The 12,737-nt window shown below is 40.3% G+C and overlaps 1 long non-coding RNA gene across 3 annotated transcripts in view; it reads right to left on the bottom strand.

The window, feature by feature from the left end:
* Window positions 1-12,737, bottom strand: part of LOC144328710 (uncharacterized) — a 65,101-nt gene that overhangs the window by 9,831 nt on the left and 42,533 nt on the right. For 2 of the 3 annotated variants that reach the window (XR_013393943.1, XR_013393942.1), the window contains one exon: window positions 760-856. This is a non-coding gene — a long non-coding RNA (uncharacterized LOC144328710). Of the gene's footprint in view, window positions 1-759; window positions 857-11,889; window positions 11,996-12,737 lie in introns of all 3 variants that reach the window. The other variant, XR_013393944.1, reaches the window with a different exon arrangement.

The following is a 12,737-nucleotide window of genomic DNA, read 5'->3' as shown; positions in this document are numbered from 1 at the left end:
TAGACCAGAGGGATGTCAAATGCTATCAGGTATTAAATTAAGCAAGGACGTTTTCAGCAAAATTGATTTTTTGAGTCTTTGGAATCCTTGAAATCACTCAGAGTCCTTGTTGCTTGGCAGGTACCCCATTAATCTTTATAGGGTCCTATTGACATTGCTGGTTGCAACTGTCCTACTCTGCTTTCAGGGCAGATATGAATAGACCACAAAGGGGAAGAGGATTCAATTTTAATTCAGCAGAATCCACAGATAGCTCCTTAAAGTGAACAGAAAATGATATTGAAAGGATTTTTAAAGACAGGGTGTAAATCATAAAGAGGGCTACTTCCTGATAAAAGCCAGCACTAGAGACAGTTTTGTCACTGAATTAATTTTGCTTGCCAGTAAGAGCAGTTTGAAACCTAACAAAGATCTGTTTCAGAGCTAAATGAGAAGACTTCACTGAATTAGAAGACTTCACTGAATTACATTTTGGGGGGATTTGGAGTAGGGATTTTGATAGGATGGTGTTCTGTCTTCTCCCACCTTAGGGTATCAGGGGAGGCTAGATTTATATTGGGGCATTCACAGGTGGGGTGGAGGTTGTATACTGAAGAGCAGAGTCATGGCAAGGCAAGTACATTACTCCAGTCATGTCCAGTAGATCAAGGCAGGGCAAAAAGCATTTTGTCAGCACCATGGAGAGCTCACAGTAAACAGTGTTTGTTAGGACTCATTCAGGGAAAGCTGGAGGGAGTCAGTAAGACCACATCCTCAGACCTGAATGATCTGGGAGCAGAACAGTGATGCCTCGCCAGGTGAGCAGAGAATTGTGACTAGAGAACCAGGAAGGAAATCGTCAACTGTAGACCTCCACCTATAGGGAGACAAAGAGGAATCATAAGTATTACGTGTAAAAAAGGCATAAACTGGACAAAATATTCAGTGGAATATTTTGTCAGTGTTTGAAAAAGAAAAGGTTCTGACCTCCTTTGACTCCTTTGCCTGGTCCTTGGACCCTAGTTGGCACAAAAGAGTCCTTGAGAAAGAGTATTTTTGCAGAGTATTGCTGCTTTTATTCTTAAAAAGTCTTCTTATCTAACCAAAACCGACAGCTTTTACACACACCAAACTCAGCCAACTTTCTACCATCCAACCAACCCACACTCACACAATCAATGACCACTCTATATATACAGGCATATGCAGGTGAAAGGTTACATGAGTCATGCAAGCGTTGCCAATTCATTGTAGGCCGCTGACTCAGTTCCTTTTGTATTAAAGAAACAGCGGCCAATTTTAGGCCATATCATATTTTCTTCTCTGAGCTCATGAGGCTTAGAAAAAGTCAGAGAAAGAAGCACACACAAACACACCCAACCCTATGGGATATTTAGAGAATACGAGTTAAATCTAACCCTACCTTTTACCATTTTTCTCCTCTATACCCCTTGCCAGCTGAGGACAATGCTTCCTGCGTATCATGAAGTGGCCTCTAATGCTTGCCTAAGACATGTGTTAGTCCTTAAGGTGCTTGAGACTCTTTGCTGGTTTTGGTGCAACAGACAAAGATAGCTACCCATCTGGAAGTTAACTATCTGTAGCATTTCACAGGCAAAAGCAGGCAGTAGGACTCTTTCCAACATACTGTCATTTCCTTCACGGATATATGCACATGAAAAATGTTTCATTCAAATTCCAGGTGGGCTTTGAAATACACACAGAGAGAAGAAGAAGAAGAAGAAGAAGAAGAAGAAGAAGAAGAAGAAGAAGAAGTAGAAGTAGTGGTGGGCAGAAAGATGAGCTAAATATACATTACATTAACAACATGATTAGGAATCACGTTATGAAAAAATTTAAAAAGCAAGCATGGGAAAGTGGTGATTGTCTTCAGCTACACAGCATGTGAGGGGGCAGGTGTTAAGCCTTCCCTATTTAGCTGTGGTATTGGTGGGGGGGGGGGAATTGCCCATCCCCAAGTGTATATTAGTATTCAGAAGAAAAGGTCTTATTGGTGCCAATTGCTCATCATGGCATTAAGAGGAATGTATAGCAAGGCTCCTTGTTTTCCCTGCAAGTCCTATTTTGTCGTGTGCAGAAAGAGCTATGTGTGTGAAAACCATTTCATTGGTTCCAGCAGTATCTCTACTATAGTGAGAAGAAGTTGACAGGTAGTTAAATTATGTTGTTAGGAATTCCACAGATCTTTGAGCTTCCATCCCCACCCCACCCCCACCCTCTTTCCCCCAGTCCTTATACTAGTCAGCTAAAGAACATCTGACAGCTGCACAAAATGGTGCTGGCCACATTTTCTCATCCTGGTGCCAAATACTGACCCTGTTATGCACAATTAGCAGGGATGACAGAAAATCCAGACAGGCACATTCATGAGCACTGACATTTAGACTGAACTAGGATCATTTGGAGGCCAACCATGAGAGCACTTTCCCTGTTGCAAAACAATGAAATAAAACACAGCCCCCCCTTTTTTCTTGAATGAGGCATATACTTTTCATGTGAAATGCAAAAAAATTAAAGCCAGCCCCTCAGAGTAAAGAGGTGGGGAGGGGATGCTTTAGCCCCTATTCATGTTAATTTATGATTGGAGCAGAGCCTTTTTCACTTTTTACTTGGATTTCAACCTTGTAAAAACTCTTGTGATTAAGCCGCTGAATCACGTCTCCCAGTTTTTGACCCTGAAGGTTTGGGTAGGTTTGGTAACAAAGGCTACTTTCTTCCTTAAATAGAAGAGGTGGGGGTGGGGGGAGCCGTGAAGAGAAGGAAATCTCACACAACAAAAATAATGGGAAATCCACAAAAGAGCCCAAAATGAGAGCGGCATTTATAATGGAATAACTGCCAGAGAATGAATCAGAGACACCCTGCCTTCCAAATTAAATGCTGTTTGGAAATGTGCATACCTCTCACTTAGTCAGTGGGAGACATTAATAAAATAGAGGTTTAATTGGAATGTATTCGTTTACTCTTCTGTTTTGACCAAAAACTGAGCCAATAACATCGCTTTAGTTAATTGTGGATGATAGTGTGATTTGTAACACCTCACAATAGGAAAAGCTTCTATTAAACATTGTAAATTGAAAATGTTCAGAGTTCTGAGAATGGGGGGGAGGGGGAGAACTCATCTTCGGTCTCAGCCAATTAGCATACGTTAGGCTCTTTCAATTAGAGTGAGTCATGCACTTTATTTAGGTCGCCACTGGGATCAAATGAAAGGAAAAATGGAGGCACTACAGTTTCCTAGGCTGGGATTTCAGGGACTGCAGACTGAAGTCTGTGCCCATAAAGGGACATTGGGTTTGCATTTCTCAAACTTTCAATGCCACAGGGCAAACTGCTGTCAAAATTGAATAGACTACCAGAAGCAGTTTGTGATCTGGAAGTGAAAAAAGTCAAGCATCACACTGGACAAGCATCAATCTGCTCTAGGCTGAACCTAAAATTTCCTGAATCCCAATGGAATATTGTGATAAGAAGGAATAAGTTGTAGGGCCACTATCAGCACCCAAAAACCTTTGGCAACTGCCTGAATCTTGGTATCTATGCCCTTGGGCAGAATCCACTGACCCCTGTCGTCGGCCCCTCACGCTGGGTGGCTGGGTCTCAAGAGCAGCATCTCTCCACAGCATTATGCAAAATTTAAAATGGCCAATTCCTAATTATGTGCCACCAGTTAAACTGCATCTGGGGGTGGGTCTGGGGAGACAAGGGCCACTTCAAACCTGAAGCCAGCCTCAGAAAGTCCCCCACATGACTTGCCCTATTTTCATATTTATATTTCTGGATGCCAGAAAGATAATGGATGCTTCAGCGGTAATCTGTCAAAGGCCACATGCTGGTTGTGGGTAAGGATGGAAGAAGAAGAAGAAGAAGAAGAAGAAGAAGAAGAAGAAGAAGAAGAAGAAGAAGAAGAAGAGTAGTAGTAGTAGTTTGGGTTTGGTATCCTGCTTTATCACTACCCGAAGGAGTCTCAAAGCGGCTAACATTCTCCTTTCCCTTCCTCCCCCACAACAAACACTCTGTGAGGTGAGTGGGGCTGAGAGACTTCAGAGTCCACCGCTCTTAACCACTACACCACACTGGCTCTCTGTAATGGACCCTGTAATGGGTAGGGCCAGGGCCAAAAGTGGGTTGGAAATCACCCCCTTTGCCACCTGCTTCCCCCCTTTCCCTCCTCCTCACCACCCAGATGGAAACAGGCTGAGAGTCTGGAGGCTGACAACCCCAAGTGTAAATATTTGCTCAGTGTGCTAGTTTTCAAAGGGTGACAGGTCCATAAGCAAACATGTTTTGTAGCTTCTATATCAGACCCTCCAAGTGTCCCTATTTTCCAGTCCTGGATTTACCAAAGTCATCCCAGTTTCTGATTTTTATCCCAGAATGTTCCGCTTTTCCTTAGGATGCCCCTATTTTCATCAGAGAAATGTTGGAGGGTATGGAGTTATCCGACCGCCAAGCCATCTGAAGGCATCCCTGTATAGGGAAGGGTTTTTTAAAAAAATGTTTAATATTTTATTATGTTTTTATATATGTTGGAAGCTGCCCAGAGTGGCTGAAGCAACACAGTCAGATGGGCAGAGTATAAATAGTAAAATTGTTATTATGGAATAAGATGTCCCTATTTCCATTGGAGAAATGTTGGAAGGTATGCTATATTACTGGGAATTAAAATGCTGCTATGACAGCAGGAGAGAATACAATTAAAGCTATGGGTTGGTAGGGACTGCCAGTAGACCTGGTGTCCCTGGGTGTTTTGGATGCATCCCACAGGAGACTTGGTGAGAAGCATAATTGTGCTTGGAAAGAGTCAATATTTGGCATCTGCTCATATTGATTCAATTTCTCCACACTGCTGGCATTAGCCTCTGTCACTGTGAATCAGGGCCCAGCTGGATTAGCTACACCCAGTGGGCTAAACCTAGAAATCTATTTTATTTACAACCTTAATTTAGATTATTTATTTATCTGTTTTGCTAATAATACCTTTCTCTTGGCCTGCAAGGACACACACATACAGCAAATGGTTGATTTCACGTCCAAGAAAGCTAAATCCCCTTTTTGTCCACAAAACATACACTGAACTGTAGAAATGCAAGTCAATGTTCCAACCCTGTGGGACTACCTCAAAGGGTAATGGGGAAGTTCAGTCTCTATGACTCATTTAAGCCACTTCCTTTCAGCTCAGAAAATCAAAAGCGATGCTAATTGGTGCCAGAGGGAATGGAGCTGTGTGTGTGCCTGCTTCTGCCTATGCCTCTAAACAGGACACCTCCCTACGAGAGATTTTATATGTGCAGTATTTTCTCAGAATCCTCTCCATCTCTGCCATTCAAATGTGCGTGTGTGAGAGAGAGATGGGCTATTGAGCACATGACTAATTAATTAAAAAGTAGTAAAATAAATAATATAGAAGCCACCTGTCAATTAAAAAAAGACAGGTGCTGGTGAACTAGTGAAGTACAGTGGTACCTCAGCTTAAGCACTTAATTTGTTCCGGAGGTCCGTTCTTAACATGAAACTGTTCTTAACCTGAAGCACCACTTTAGCTAATGGGGCCTCCTGCTGCTGCTGCACCGCCGGAGCACAATTTCTGTTCTCATCCTGAAGCAAAGTTCTTAACCCGAGGTACTATTTCTGGGTTAGCGGAGTCTGTAACCTGGAGCGTATGTAACCTGAAGCGTATGTAACCCGAGGTACCACTGTACCTATAGTGAGAAAGGCATCCTACAAAAGAAAGTCTGGATCATTTCATACCCACCCACCCCTGGGTATCTAGAATTCTCTCTTTGAAATAATCAGTATTGCCTAGGAAAGCAAATGACATTATTCAAAAAACAAATTATGACCAGGTCTTTAAAGGGTAGTGTTATTTCATCCATGCATCGCATCCCATTATTTCACCTGTGCATTGGAGTGTAGTGTTCTTGTATTGTCTGTGTAACATTGCTATATTATTGGGCATTATAACTCCAGGAGGATGACTTTGTGTGCCAAGTTAAAACAGCAATGGCAGGTTTGGGATCATTCATAAAGTATGTCATACATCAATATTTAATTTTTAATTCAGTTTTTTCCCCCCATTTGTGTATGTGTTTTCTTTCATTCTTCTAAAGCATAATGCAGATCTCATATTTTCCAGGCTTCAGTCAAACTTTACATTCCCATGGTGCCTGTGCAGGTCACAATCATACAAACATTAGACCTCCAGTTCCTAGTTGATGGGATAGCAAATGCCACATTATGCTGAAAGCAAATGTTAGCCAAAACGTTTTTTAAAAATATTGGAAACTGGGTGTGATACATAATATAACTACTTAGGAATTAGGAATGTGCAAACTGAAGATTTGCAAGGAGGTTTTATTTTGTTAGATAACAGCCCCCACTGTGGCTTGTACACTTCCTTACTTACATGGGATGTTGTCCAGAATTTCATTGAAGATGGCTAGAATAATAAGAGCCAAGTGCATCTCACTCTCAGCCCTTTTGTTTTCAAATCAATGCAATACTTTCCCCTGTTCATTTCATTAGTTTTCTAAGAGGATCCCCAAGAGGAATATCTAATCCCTTAACCCTGTCAAGGCGAGGGGGGGGGGATTCTTTTATAAGTGTGTTTGTTGCTCTGTTTACCAGAAGCACATAATTATCTGATTCATTGAACAAAGTGATGAACTGAATCCTGGGATAAATCCTAGCCATCGAGCTTGACATTATTAGAGAAAAGCAAATTGAGTCGGGTTCAGACTAGAGGAATTTGAGAGCTACTGTGCTTCTGAAGGACCAATAGGAACAAGGGTGTGAAGGAATGTACGGAGTTTGATCCTTAACAGCAAATCATTGGCCTGGAAGAAATGTGCTCCTAGAAAGAAACACACATTAAGAACACAATCTTGAAAGGAACTGTGAGGAACCCAATCAAAAATGCAAGTTATCTGTGTTTCCCCTCCTTCAGATGTAATATCTGCCTACTCTGGCTTCACTTTAGAGAATATCTCATATTTGATATAAATATTATATGTTACTTTCTTCTACAAATGCAATTTCAGCTTAGTTGCCCTTGTGTCATGGACAAGCATTAGGGTTAGGGTTAAGACACAAGAGTGCAGACTTCCAAGACAGCATTAATTATGTAGATAATGTACATGTTCTCTGGGTTGTCCATAGTTTCTGGTATCAATAATGCTGTATTACCAGATGATAAGGGTCAATTGTATGTAAAAGTCACATGGTGGTGGTGGCAACATAACCCTGAATCAAACTCACAGATTGGGACTCTATATTGGTTTGGGATATTGGTGTGATACCCAGACATGTTTCTCATGGTACAACATGGTCACCTCCATAATGTATGGTGGTAGCTTTATAACATACCTTATCAGATTAGTTAATCACACATATACCTTTGCCATTGTTTTAAGACTTTAATTTTTAATTATATTTTATTTGATTTATCTTTATAAGCCACCCAGCAAACTATGTTATTGGGTAACCAATGTAAAATGACGATGATGATGCAACTCATAAGTTTGATTTTTTGGTGGGGTTCACAATGCTAAAGGACTGTGGGAAATCAGGATTTGTAGGGAAAGCATATTTGAGAATCAGAAAATATAAGTATTCAGGTGCATTGCAGCTACATATTGGAAGTCAAACTGCAGGTTTCAAAGGATAAGAGAGATGTTTTTTTAGATCAGTGCGAGGGGAAAAAATCCCTTCTGAACAATGAATGTCACCTGTAGAAGATCACACACTGAAGTGAAAGAGATGACAATAGGATCTGTAGGATTCAAACTTTATCCCTCAAGCTAAGAACCTGAGACCCACAAATGTAAGCCAAAGTATTAAAACTGCTTAAATTCATGAAAATCAAGGTTAACCTGATCTTGGTGTAGGCTGAAGTGCCCATCTTGAATGGCAACTATGCTTCCTCTAGGCATTTATCCATCTCCAGCCTCCTCCTGCAGTCATGAAAGCACAAATCTCCTCTAAAATGTTGCTGGGTTTGTGCATTGCCCATAGGCCTCTAAAGTAGATGCTCTAGGCTAGGGCAGACCACTTTCCCCAAGTGACATTGTCTTCTAGAAGTCTAGAACTAGAAAGTCTACATGTAGTGTTCATGTCTGACACATCTTGAAGCCACTTTAGCCCAGCCTCCAAGGATGGAGGGCAACTAAGTGCAGGGGGCAGTATGATGGCTGTGAGAAAAAGGAACAGTTGGATTGGCAGTGGTTGGCAACAACAGACTGGCAATTTTGCTGATGAAAAAGCTGCGGATGGTTCCAGAGTCTGCCTCACCCTATTTAGATGATTTGAAAATATTATACACACAGCTATTTAACTATTTCAGGAGATACACACATGAACATTAATAGACCACTTCAGGTGTTAGGAATAGGTAAGATCAGAGCATGAGCTAGGCTGCACTGAAAGCATATGTCAACTTGTCTCATTCTCTGGAGTTTGTGCATACAGCACAAATGTGTGCAGGGATGGGATTTCACATGTACAGACAAATACACAAATGCTTGCTCTCTGCAGAAATTCACGCTGTATATGCAGATACTGTGGGGAAGGACTGGTGTCTGTGTGGCCCTGGGGCTGAGGCTAATTGGTGTGGCATAGCTCAAATGCTGGCTTTTCCCATGAGCATAAGGCCTGCGCAGGGCTTATGTTGTGAAGGCAATGTATACCTCAACAACCAATCCTTTGTTGCTGGACCCCCACATAGTTGAGCATTTCTTGTGACTGTGAGCGGAATCTGGTATAATTTGATTGTATGAGTTACACAGGCATCTACTGGATATTGTCTATGACATGCCTCACTTTCCCTGCCATAAGGAACTGTCCACCTTCCATTACACAGAAATAATGGTTCGCTCTACTGGTGCTGAACTGATGTTGGCACAAATATATTTCTTAACGAAAAATGTGTTTTTTATTTTTCTCTATTTATTTTTGAACATTGCATGTCAAATTCTGGGTGGTTTTTTTTAAAAAAGGATTTACCGTACCCATTAGCCTATATATGAAGCCACCAGATATGAAGTGTTATTGAGCTGCCTTCATTCCACACTTCTCTGTTTTAGCAAATTTAACACCTCTTTCCAAGGACTGTTAATGATGATGAAGACTCAGATAAGATCGCCAGAAGGGCCAAGGACAGATCTTTAGACTGAGAATTATTATTTTTAATCCTCCTTACAAGGGTGAAGAAAGTGAAATTCTCACTTACTGCTGTAATATTTTTTTTTTTAAGACTCCGAGTTTACTGTATATTTTTAAAGCCCTATTTAAAGTAAAGGTTGTCCGTGCAGAAAAGAAAGAAATAATCATAACTCAAAATCTTGGCTATATGTTTCCTTTGTAAGCACTTTTATACCCTGCAGGTTGGATAAACAAAATTGAAACTTCAGTTTTTAGTGATTTCAAATCTTGATCCCACTAAAGTAGAAATTGAATCCCTGGGGCATAAGAAATACATATACAATGTTTCTATATGAGGTTTCATGTCACCACAAAGGCATTTCACTGTCTCAAAAGAATGGCTATCCTGCTTGCATTAGCCCCATACTCTAAAGGAACAAAATCTCCTTAATTTCCCCTACGTTGAAATACAAATCCATTTGTTGCCAAACGTTTAGCTTGTCATTCCAACAAATTGGTTCTCTGTAGCTTGGATTACACTGAGTTAATAACGTAGCTGCACTTTTCAGGTTTTATTTAATCCTTCCCTCACAATAAAATGTGTTTGGTTTATAATACGAGGGGGAAATACTTAAGTGATACAAAATGTTTGTCTCGATACCTTCAGATGCTTAAAGTTTTTGTTTTGTATACCAAAATAACACTTACCTTCATGAAAATGCTACAGATGATCTGGAGATTTAATTTTCTTTTTGAGCACTTGAACACAAAATGCTTGAAATGTATTTGACTGTGACTCTGAGAATGGTTGTCTAGCTGATATAACTGTTTCATGGGAAGTTCTCTTTATATTCATATTTCTGCAAATCTTCACTTTTTTGTTATACATAAGTTATTGTTTAAATAGCAATACAATAGCAAACCCTAATATATGTGTCCATTGAATTCAAGCTACACCTTGAGCAGCAGTGCCTGGAAGTTAATGGGTCTCGTGCAATAATTTCTCTTCAGATTACTGTTTAGATGCCAACATAAAAAATACAAGTGTAACTTGTCAAATTTATTGATTGATTGGGTTATATTCTGCCCTTCGCCATAAAATGCTCACAGGGCAAGTCATGTAAAGTTACCACAAACATATTACATAAAAGTAATCTTACACATTCAGATACTGTACATCAAAATCAAATGGAAAAATGAATTCACATTTCCCTCCATCTGTCATAATAGCTCTTTTAAAACAATCCGTACTTGAAAAGGCCTAGAAAAAAAGAAACAATTTTGCCTAGCTCATTGGTGATGCCATTCTCCTGGAGAAGAGGGTTCCACAGTTCAGGTGTTGCCATTGAGAAGTCCCTATTCCAAGTTCCAATCATTCAGTCTTTACAAGGCAAAGGCCTTGAAAGTTGGTCGCTTTTACTTTTCAAATTAACGGAAGTATTGCTCTGGAAAGTGTTGGGGCAACACTTCTGCAAATGTTAAAGGGATAGTTGGTGAATTGTATTCAGATGGTCCCTCTACTTGAGGATGGATGTTGTCTGAAAAGGCTGTCTAAGAAGCAAATACCTTGGTTTACGAACTTAATCCGTTCCTGAAGTCCGTTCTTAAACCAAAGCGTTCTTAAACCAAGGCGTGCTTTCCCAAAGCAGTGGGGGACTCAATTTACAAATGGAACACACTCAACAGGAAGCGAAACATGTTCTGCTTCCAAGGTAAAGTTCACAAACCAAAACACTTACTTCCAGGTTTGCAGCGTTCTTAATTCAAGTTGTTCATAAACTAAGCTGTTCTTAAACCAAGGTACCACTGTACTTGAGTCTGGAGCATTTGTTGCAATTTCCCAGTATGGTTATAGCAAGGCTGTCTGCTGGATGCAAAAGAATCTCTCACATTCTTCACACACAATGATTGACATACACAGAATGTACATAGCTGGTGGTTCTTTTTCAGCAACTTTTGAAGCTGCTAAGAAGTTGTATTAAAAAAAGACCTAAGGCAGGCTGCTGAGGACAACTTCAAGTTCAATATCTAAGACTGAAAACTATGGCTTATTTTTAACGTGAGACATTTTGTGAAGCCGAACTAAGCATCGTGTGAAAATGGCACTGTTTATTCATTTGTTCTGCACTCTGTCCCCTCTACCAAGATTTTTCAGAAGGAAACTCTCCCAAGGTTCCATCTTATTCCTAGAGTATAAATTGGTTAATTGCAAACAAAGGATTATAGAACTGTTGCTTGACATGGGCTGATGGGCTGCCATAAACCTGGATTTTCCTGGACATTTAACCGAATTTCGCCCACACACTGCTGCCGACTGCAGTATTTTGGATATGTCCAGGAAAATCCAGACTTATGGCATCCCCAAAATTAATTTCCACTTTCAATAATACATTGAGGTCTTATTTAGGCATCATGTTTTGCAAATATAGATATCATTCAATGGGTAAACGTAACTGTATTTATCTATTCATTCCAGGGCATATATAGTGGAGAGTGATCAGGCAGGCATTCAGGGACCCAGTGCATGGATTATTTTTCTTTTGGATCATGACCAATATATGATCTTGTATTTCTAGATTTCAAGACATGACAAGCCCCATGAAGTCCACTTGTAAGGATCCAGCACATGGGCCACAGATTTGCTCCTGTTGAAAGATGACCAGTTCAAAAAATGATTTTAAAATATTGATATTATATTGGCAAAAGAATCTTCAATTGCTGAAGATGAGAAAGATAGTTTCTTTTCTTTACCTGGAAGGGAATGTAAGTTCCTTTCCCCCAAAGGTTGCATCTCTGACAGTCTTGCTGTATTGGCCTCTGTTGATGCAAGCATCCACATAATAAATAATACGTCCAACTGTAAAGATATCCAGATATATTGACTTTAGTGGCAAACCATTAATTCTCTAAGTTTGTTTTACCCTTGTGTATGAGCCTTAGAATTGTTCTTGCATTTTCAAAAAATACAATGACTGAATCTAGCTTGATTCTCAATATATGGGGCCAAATCTAAGGGCATTTTCTCAAGTTACACTATATGAATACGTTGCAGATGTCTTGTGCCTGTCTAGCACTTCTAAATGCTGTTAAAGCCTGACAGAAAGAAGAAGGGAGCTATTTTTAACTTGAATGTACTTTCGAGTCATTGTAGTTTTCTCATTCGATTTACAGATGTGGGAAATGCAAAAACCAACTGGCGAAAATAGCCGAAGGTATTCTGTTTCATTGGCTTTTCCTTTATTGTACTAGAGAAAAGGAAGTCAATCAAGCAACTTGCTCCCTCCAAATTGGGGCTCTGATGGAAGCTATTTTGGCAATTTGCCCACCTCCATTGCCACATCAGCGTAGCATAAAACAGAGCAGATTGCAGGAACATTCATCTTTAATGTGGAGGTGCTACCTGTGGAGACTACAGGGGCCAGCATGTGGTGCTCTTTCTTTATCCATGCGCCAGATCAGCCTAAAGGTGGCTGACATGCTGGGAGAAGCAGCTGTCCAGCGGTGATTAGTGGATGCAAAGCACAATAGCACCATTTTGAGATGCAGGCAGTCAATGTGGAGCACTGTAGGAGATGTAACATCCTAACAGTTTGTTGAAA

The sequence above is a fragment of the Podarcis muralis genome, chromosome 8 (genome assembly GCF_964188315.1).
Source record: "Podarcis muralis chromosome 8, rPodMur119.hap1.1, whole genome shotgun sequence".
Taxonomy (NCBI): domain Eukaryota; kingdom Metazoa; phylum Chordata; class Lepidosauria; order Squamata; family Lacertidae; genus Podarcis; species Podarcis muralis.
Note: the sequence above shows the minus strand (reverse complement) of the source record. Positions and strands in the feature narration are given on the sequence as shown.